Source organism: Antedon mediterranea, chromosome 3 (genome assembly GCF_964355755.1).
Source record: "Antedon mediterranea chromosome 3, ecAntMedi1.1, whole genome shotgun sequence".
Classification (NCBI taxonomy): Eukaryota; Metazoa; Echinodermata; class Crinoidea; order Comatulida; family Antedonidae; genus Antedon; species Antedon mediterranea.
The window spans coordinates 20,486,407-20,496,437 of NC_092672.1; the positions used below are offsets into that span (position 1 = coordinate 20,486,407).

Sequence of the window (10,031 nt, forward strand, 5' to 3'; positions counted from 1 at the left end):
GTTTTTACATAAGGTACCTTGATACACCTACCTAAAATGGTAATTCACGTTGGTTTGTAGTTCTAATCAACTATATGATAAAAACAAAGAAAACCTATGGTGTAAATTTTACAGAATATATTGAATTGCCCTGGTTATCAGATAAAAGTGTTGGTCTTTTGTACAACAATTTGCATTCAAGTATTAATATAGAAAAAGCATTATATATTTTAGATTTGTTTAGGTTATTAGAGGAAGGGATAGTATATAGGTTGAGTTTAAAGCCACAATGTGCAGATGATCCCAATGATTGCTTCATTCTTTGCCATTGTGATGAGCTGTCAACATTAGAGAAAGGGATAGTATATAGGTTGAGTTTAAAGCCACAATCTGCAGATGATCCCAATGATTGCTTCATTCTTTGCCATTGTGATGAGCTGTCAAAATTAGAGGAAGGGATAGTATTTAGGTTGAGTTTAAGGCCACAATCTGCAGATGATCCCAATGATTGCTTCATTCTTTGCCATTGTGATGAGCTGTCAAATTAGAGGAAGGGATAGTATTTAGGTTGAGTTTAAAGCCACAATCTGCAGATGATCCCAATGATTGCTTCATTCTTTGCCATTGTGATGAGCTGTCAACATTAGAGAAAGGGATAGTATATAGGTTGAGTTTAAAGCCACAATCTGCAGATGATCCCAATGATTGCTTCATTCTTTGCCATTGTGATGAGCTGTCAAAATTAGAGGAAGGGATAGTATTTAGGTTGAGTTTAAAGCCACAATCTGCAGATGATCCCAATGATTGCTTCATTTTTTGCCATTGTGATGAGCTGTCAAATTAGAGGAAGGGATAGTATTTAGGTTGAGTTTAAAGCCACAATCTGCAGATGATCCCAATGATTGCTTCATTCTTTGCCATTGTGATGAGCTGTCAACATTAGAGGAAGGGATAGTATTTAGGTTGAGTTTAAAGCCACAATCTGCAGATGATCCCAATGATTGCTTCATTCTTTGCCATTGTGATGAGCTGTCAACATTAGAGGAAGGGATAGTATTTAGGTTGAGTTTAAAGCCACACTCTGCAGATGATCCCAATGATTGCTTCATTCTTTGCCATTGTGATGAGCTGTCAACATTAGAGGAAGGGATAGTATTTAGGTTGAGTTTAAAGCCACAATCTGCAGATGATCCCAATGATTGCTTCATTCTTTGCCATTGTGATGAGCTGTCAACATTAGAGGAAGGGATAGTATTTAGGTTGAGTTTAAAGCCACAATCTGCAGATGATCCCAATGATTGCTTCATTCTTTGCCATTGTGATGAGCTGTCACACAAGTTTCTTTTTATCATTAAGTATCTACCACTAGTATTCAAATAACTCATAATTTTATCATCATGTTTTTATGTCTGTGAAAAGAAGCTGTGTATTTATTAAAGCAGTTTACTTTAATATAAAAATGTTTTTATTTGAATTGAAAAATTGTTTTTTTTTTATAATATAACATTATACATTGTTTTTGCGTTTTCTTTCAGTTTAGCAATACAATGGCTCTCCATAGAAGGCTGGTTAATCTTTGTAAATTCAATGGCATTCAGGTAGGCAAGTTTACACTGTTTTAGGATAATAGCATTTAACCAGCAACAATTATAGCAACACTATCACATTAACAACTTAATAAATTGTTCTATTAGCTTATGATATGGAAACAAAAGAGAACTAAAACAAGTAACTAAATAAATTAAATAGTGACAACAAATTACAGTATTACAATGAACAAAATAATCACTGTAGTGCTTCTATGCTGGTGGCTCATTTGATGTGATTGTTTTGATTTAATTTATTGGACCAGCATGATATCAATACAATACATGCAATACAACATATGAAAAATGTTGGGCAGGGGCAGCTTAAGCAAAATACATTGCTGTAAATCAAATGAACCAGCTACCCCTCATACAAAAATAAATATTAAAAAATAATTAAATACAAATTTCATTAAAATTTTTCTATAAAAATATGTTTACAAAATTAATGTAAATACAAAATTTAAGGCAAGAAGAAAAAAAAATTATTTATTTGGGCAATCTAATATTATTATAATGATAATATTATAATATAATGGCTGTAATTTAATACATAGAATGTATGTTGTCGTCTATGTTTACTATAGTATATATGTATTTTTAAGAAAAATGTAACTGAATGCATATTGATCTATATGTTTTATTTCATAGATTGCAGGGGAAAAAACTGCTAAAGAAATTTGCCATTTCATTGTTAGCAACAATGCTGTCAACATCCAAGACCAGGTATACATCAATTTGTTTTCCTTTGTAATGAATTTGATATGTACGTTAAATTACTTGACACTAATTAAAGTACGTCAATACTAATTTGTTTTTAAGATCTTTTATAATTGTTCTCTGGTTGCATATTTGCAGTTAACATTCACACTTATTGTTAAAAGCATCATATTTTTTTCTCAACATAATTGTTTCACTTCTTGAGCATTTTTTTGTGTTAACAAGTTTTTTGTGTGTTTATATTTTATCTTAGCTGTATGTTAGATGGTTTGTCAATATAATTGAGTACTCTTTCTTTCAATAATGTTTGCTCTGACAATTTGGTTGGCTAATACCGGATTTGAATAATGGCTTGGTAACCCAATCCCCTGTAATTGTAATTAATTTCAGAATCTGAACAATGATATAATTATTAATAATATAATAATAATTTGATAACTAAACAAACTTTTATTAACATCATACTAGAGTAGTAGAAATATATACTTTTCATTTATTAAACTTTATCACTGAAAGAAAAATACAAGGCACAAGACAGTGAAAAAAAGTTATGAACAGGTGGCAAGCACTTCTATCCACATTGGACCCCTTGTACAAATAACAAAACATAAAAACACAAACATTTAAGATATAAAAATAGCTGAAATTATACTATTTTCAGTTTCATATACAAAGCGCAACATTTAAGACCTGGCCACAACAAGCATAATGGAGGTACACATCTAATTGGTGACAGTGGTTTAGGCTACTTTTGTGCTTTCCTGGCAGCTAGTGACTATGATTTTATATTTTCTTCTTGCGTCGTGTTTGTTTAATTTGTTGATTTGTATTATATTTTGTAAAATGTATCTTTTGAATAAATAATAATAAATAATATAATACCTACAATGGGAAAAGATAATACCCATGTGCATGTAATGTCAGGGTCAAAGTTATTTAACAATTTTTCTCTTGTAAAGTTTACATATAGTTTAATGAATTGTGGAATATTATTCGATCTGATACAAAACGTTAGTAGATTCCAAATGGGAATAATCCTTTTAAAAATATGATTAATTTAGGGGATTTAGCTTTACACTTCACAGACTTCTTATTTAATGTTACCATTTAAGTTATTGTAAATGTATGCTTCTTTTATTTCGTGATAAATATAAATATTTCTAAATATATGTTGAATGAAACTTATAAAGAGACATAAGAACAAACAGATGCAGTTCTGGTAACCCCGTAGCCTTCAGAAGAAAAGTAAAATTATAAAACAGCCTAAAACATGGTAGAACACTGGAGGCCGATTATTCAAATTTTGTCACAAACCCCTTTTCTCCCTCCCTATTTTTCAAGGCTGAATCCGCAAATGGGATTTATTAACAATTTTGTTGATATGATCATCCCAACATTTACAACTTGATCCTCTGTCAGTCAAAATGACTCATTAATAATATTATTATTAATCATAATCGTTTCCTTTGTGGTGTTTTTTATCTACTCATCTGACCGCGAATATATAAATAAATTGAAATTTCCCACGGTAGAGGTATGATGGCACCACATGGTGAACCATAATGAACTAGTAGTACTGTAGTAAATAGGCTTAGGCCAACTTCTAAAAATAAAACTTCCAGTTGAACCAGAAACGATGCCGACAACAAAAGATCGTTAACATTCTAAATATAGACCTAGAATTTGTTGGCAGGCCTGGAAAACGCGACGAAGATTGTTTTCTAGATTTTGTGTCTCATGACATGAAACGCGATACTCTCTCTCCAAATGAACAGTACCCATACGTAGGGGTGTCTAGAAAACTGAGATCTAGAATACTCAGATCTCAGATATATCTGAGTTTTCTAGATCTAGAAAACTCAGATATCTGACTAGCACTGTAAGTAGAAAAGCTTTTCTTTACACAATAGTTTGCATTCTGGCTAACTATTTCAAAATAAAATTGATTATACTGTAGATGATATAGTTAGTATAATCTATTTTATAGTTTAGAATTAAAGTATACTTTGATCATGAGCATAAGAATAGTTTACACAACAATACATTTACAATTCTTTGTAGAAATAATCATTTAAAATTGATATTTGTTTTTAGAAAAATTATTTTCAACATTGACAAAATATTAACTTTGATTAAATTAAGGATATTTATAAGATTATTAATGAAAACATTTCTTCTGGTTTTGATTCGTATATTGATATGTAGTTCTTTGATAGTAAACCAGTTATGTAAACTTACGTTTGCAAGACAGTTTCGTCAAGCTGACACCTAGATGAAACTGTCTTGCAAACGTAAGTTTACATAACTGGTTTACTATCAAAGAACTACATATCAATATAAGATTATTAGTCATTTTTTGTGTGTGTTTAGATATTAAGAAATGATGTACATGTTTTGTAACCTTGATTATTATTTAATATTTTCAATAGGATGGCTATACAGCATTAATGTATGCTGCTTATGCAGGTAATACAACCATCTGCCAACTGGTCTTAGATGGAGGAGCTGATGTCAATATGCAGACTAATGTAAGTCATACAAACAGTTTAACATTAATTTAAACCTTCAGTGAAACAAATCAATAAATTTAAACTATTGTTTTTAGATTTTAGATGACTACCACCACTATAAGACTTTAGGAAAATCATAGATATTATATAATATCTCTATGGGAATATTAATTTAGTTGACAATACACTACTGTAGTATCCATGTTATTATACTATTGTAGTTATATTATAATAATACCAATTCTCGTAACAAACATATTTTAAATATATCTTGTACATTCTTAAAATGAATAGAATGACACAATACTGGTGTGTGAGGTCAATATAGAAATGATGAATATTATAAGTTATAAACACATGCGTAATAACTTATTTTCTTCTTTTTTTACAAATTCTCATACTATTCTGATTAAATTTGCAATCACATTTTTTTATTAAGAACATGTATACTTCAAGTTACTTGTTTACACACTGTTATACCATAACATATTATTGTTATGGTATAACAATGTATTCAATAATATACACATTTATTTTCCATAATTCATTGCCGAATGCTGCTTTAGAAATAAAGTGTGAAATGAATTTTACAGCTCAGTTTTTAAGCATTTTTGCTATTGATTATTATAATTTAACTACAGTACTCTGTAAAATAAAAAATGATGATAGCATACACCTCAATCATCAAAGTTTGTAAAGTTAAATGGTATTATAGTCAGTATGTTTTTATAAATTGATAACATTCAATAGAATACTCATAACACTTTTCATAGCATAAACTTCTTTTGAATATTTAACTGTATTTTACAGGGGCGGATCCAGGATATTGAAATAGGGGTGGCGTAGTTTTGCGAGCGAAGCGAGCAAACATTGGCATTGGCTGGGGGCCAGGGGGCCGCCAAGGGCCCCTGGAAATGTTGGCGTTCTAGCGCATTGTAAGTCGTTTAAAACGATTTACAAACATCTCATATTTGTCATACCAAACACTCTAAAGCTCGCAAATGTGGAACATGCAGCTGATATACTTACCTAGGGTACCAAAGCAAGCTAACAACTTGCCTGTACTTTACATCTAAATTTTTACAACGCGACGATGTTTTTCAGCTTTTATATAAGCATAAACTTGTCCTAGCCTAGGCCGGTATTATTTTCTTACACGCGCGCCGGGTCGATTGCGGTGACTACTTCTTCGCATGCAGCTAGTAAAATGACGTCACGTTAAAGCGGGTGATAGTCTCATGCATATTAATGAAGTAAACTTGCTGAGAGTGTTTTCCACCACCACGTAACACATGCGACGGGAGATTTATCAAAACTCCGAGCCATCGACTGACGATCATGTTTTTGACGCCTAGTATAGTAGCACTGACCATGTGGCTTCATCAACTATTCATTGACTGTGATTGATCGTCGGAGGTACCGCTACTCTACAATACGGGAGTGACGATCACAATGGATGCCGACCTGCTTAGTGGAATACGACCAAGCTCACCACGTGGCTTTTATCAACTTGCTCCTTTTACACTTAACTGTGAATGATCTTTGGTAACGCTACAGATTGATAGTACACAAAGGATGTCGACGTACATGCTTGGTGGAATGCGATCAAGTTGACGATAGGCTCCGACGTACTATTTTCACTATGAAAATGTGCAAACCATCGGTTTGATGACCGTCGAAACGATACATGTTTTTAAAATCTATTTGATTGCCCCATACGTCCGCCACTGTTTTAGTATTAGGCAGGTCAGAAAACAGGATTAACATTTGTTGATATAAGTATGTACATTTAAAAAAATAAGTTGTGAATATGAATCACGTCTATCATCAACCTTCACCTTGATTCCTTTGCTCTTTATAGTTTGAGGATATTTCTAGATTAAAATGAAATATCTATGCTGAAATGAAAGGTAGTGAGGATTACTTTTGATAGAAGGGCTGTTCTTACCTAAAATTAGAGCAAATACATAAGCCCATAACACCATAATAATATTATGACAAAATATATATTACATACACACACATATATTATACAAATTTCATATTTTTTGTGGTATATTGTTCTGTATAATTTTGAAGATCCTAAGTTGTTTAAATTTAACCAATGGCAGCATATCATAGTTAAAATTATTTGAGTTGCTCCTACAGCCTTGTGTTAAATGTTAGTTGGAACCATTGTTATAATTTTAAATCTTTTGGTTTAGGAACCAAATTCAAGCCTATTAAATTCCATTGATTTGCTACTCATATATTTTTGTAATTTTTTGGTTAAATTTAGCTATTTTAGGGCTTTCAACAATCTACAACATTTTAATTTTTATGGGCTAGTCAGAATACAATATCTAGCTATTTTTTGGTTTTCAACAATCTACAACATTCTTTTTTTATGGGCTAATTAAAATAATACAGTATCTAGCTATTATTTGGATTTTCAACATCTACAGTATTCTAGCTAATTTTGGGTTATTTAAAACTGATTGTAAATTGCTAAAGGCCACATAACAAACAAAACTTGTTTAGCGTCCCCTGCCCTCCCAGATGTTTGGCTTTTCTCTGGTGTAATTTTTTTTTTGTGTTAAACAGTTTATGAGAAAAAATTGCTTTAATTGATTGAAGCTTAACACTAACATTATTGTGGTTATAATCAAGAAATTGCAAATGACAAGGCAATTAAATTAATTCAACAATACATTGATAAAGATGCACACAAGTCTAGTCAACAATTCTTGCATAAGCTATATTTAAATTTTTAATTTTAGTTTAATGAATTTAAGATTTTTTTTTCACACTTAATGTAAATTAATTCTGCCCACCTATCTCCAAATAACCCACAAAATTATAGATGATACAATCTGTTTCATATTTCAGAATTTATTAATATACCTTATATTTTAGTGAACAAAATGCCATAAGTAAGAAGCAATTTTTTTATTAACCGATAGAAGCATAATGTATATTTTCAAATGTAAAACAAATCGGAATAGCTCACACAAAACAATAAATTGTACATGCTTTATAAAACAATATTTAAAAATGTATTGTTTCGAAAATTAACTAAAGACATTGTTGTGGGAAAATAGGACAAGTAGATCAAAATGCAAGATAAACATTTATTATTCAATAAGGATGTTGTATAAAACTATAAGATATTTAATCATTTTGTTTTATTAAGTATTAATATGATGTAAGTATGTTTTGTAATATTGTTAATGTTTAATATATTCAATAGAATGATCATACAGCATTACATGTTGCTGCTCAAGTGGGCAGTACTGAAATCTGCAATCAGATATGCCTGCAGGAGCAAAATGTTCAAAATAAGTCATACATTCATTATTATTCATTATATGTTAATCTGAAATTTCACTCTTCAATTTACTTAATCGAATAGTAATACATTCTTAAAATTTTTCAAAAAAAAAACACAGAATTGATCAATAAATGTGTAATAATATGCCAAAATAGTATGAATAATTTTATTCTGAAATAATTATGAACAACACTTGTTATTTGTATAAAATAAAATTCTCAAAATCATCTATTAAAACTTGTAATCAACTGTTTGTATTAGCAAATGTACTTCACGTTTGTGCATGCATGATCTTATATACACATAAAACACAATATTTTTGATGTGAGTAAAAGATTTCATCATTCAATGCTAAAATGAGAACTTGAATTGTACAACACAGTTTTTAAATGTTTGTTATTTTATTTCATTTCATTTATTCATTCGACCAATAAACAGATACAGAACAGAAAAAAGCACATGGTCAGGGGAAAATAAAGCAAAACAATTACTATAACCGCCCTGGCTTTTAAACACGATGTAGCTCTCGTTCTGCGAATCCTAGCAACTAACGAAAAACAGTGACGTTAAGCTTGAAAATCCCCTTTTAGAATGTGACATCTTTTGTGCCTTCTATTTGCATAAGCGATGTTTAAGTAGTAATACGCAGGGTGGTTTTAGGCACTTTAGGTGCTAAAGGGGTAAAGAGCAATAGACATACTGTAAATTAAAACAACAAAATACAAAAAATATTGCACCAAGTAAAACATTTGTACAAGCTTATTAAAAAGTCTCTTGATGTTCAAAATTAGTATAAGGGACCGATACATAAATATACAAAATTAAATAACTAAAAGATTAATAATCGGTTATTGAAAATTTAACTACTGTAATATAATAGAAGTCGCCTTAACATAGTAGCACAAATTAAATTGTAAATTTTGATTAAAATCTTTATTAACTCAAGATCCTGTATATTTATAGCATAACGGAACAAAATGTCCTTTTTTTAAAAAGAGCAAAATAGACATAAATTGGCATTTGTCAACATTGAGACAATTAAGAATTGAGAATAGAGTTGTAGCTTGATGATTAAGACGGTCGGATAGCAATCTATAAGGGTCCTGTGTTACATGTTTTTAAGAATAAAAACTTATTTCATTGTATCCTATAACTTTTTTAAACATTGATGCTTTCAAGTAAATTTAAAACAATTAATGGATGGATATTATAATTGAAGACTATCTAAGTTGTAGTCCAGCAGATGCGGACATTCAGGCGACCCTTGTGAATCACAAACGTTAAAGAGTGAAAAAGTTCATTAAATTATGAAGCCTTGTCATAAACAGTAGAATTGAAGCAATTTTATGATACATTACAGAAGGATAATCACTAGATTTATTTTTACATTTCATCTGACTCCAAAATCTTATTTGTACAGTAGCCTTGTATGTTTAGCTAAAGAATAAATTTACACTGACAGTACAGTATCTCAAGCTAACTTTAAATTGTTTTTTGTCATTTTTAAAAATACAAAACAGAAGAGCACAAAACAGGCCAATGTCAAAATTATTATTATATTAAGTTAATTTATACTACAGTGTCCACGAGCAAAGCACATCTACCTTATAAAATGAATAATGAATAATATATTAAGATTTAATGACAATTTTTGACAAAATGTGTTTTATAACCTAAAATTAGAGCAAATATACCAAAACATGAGCCCATATTATTAACATGATAATATTATGAAAAATTTGATATTTTTTGGTGGTTGTTGTGCTTTGTATAGCAAATTTTGAAAATGTCTAATTAACCAATGACAAGCAAATCATAGGTAAAATTACTTGAGTTGCATCTAAAGCATGTACTGTAGTACCTGTGTTGAATCTTAGTTGGAACCATTGTTATCATCTTAAGTCTTTGCTTTAGGAATCATATTCA

The 10,031-nt window shown here is 30.3% G+C and overlaps 1 long non-coding RNA gene across 1 annotated transcript; it reads left to right on the forward strand.

Moving 5' to 3' along the window:
- The first annotated feature begins 1,520 nt into the window (after positions 1-1,520).
- Positions 1,521-4,809, forward strand: LOC140043955 (uncharacterized). Its single transcript, XR_011844447.1, has 3 exons — positions 1,521-1,577; positions 2,217-2,291; positions 4,715-4,809. It is a non-coding gene; the product is annotated as an uncharacterized lncRNA (long non-coding RNA).
- The last annotated feature ends 5,222 nt before the right edge of the window (positions 4,810-10,031 follow it).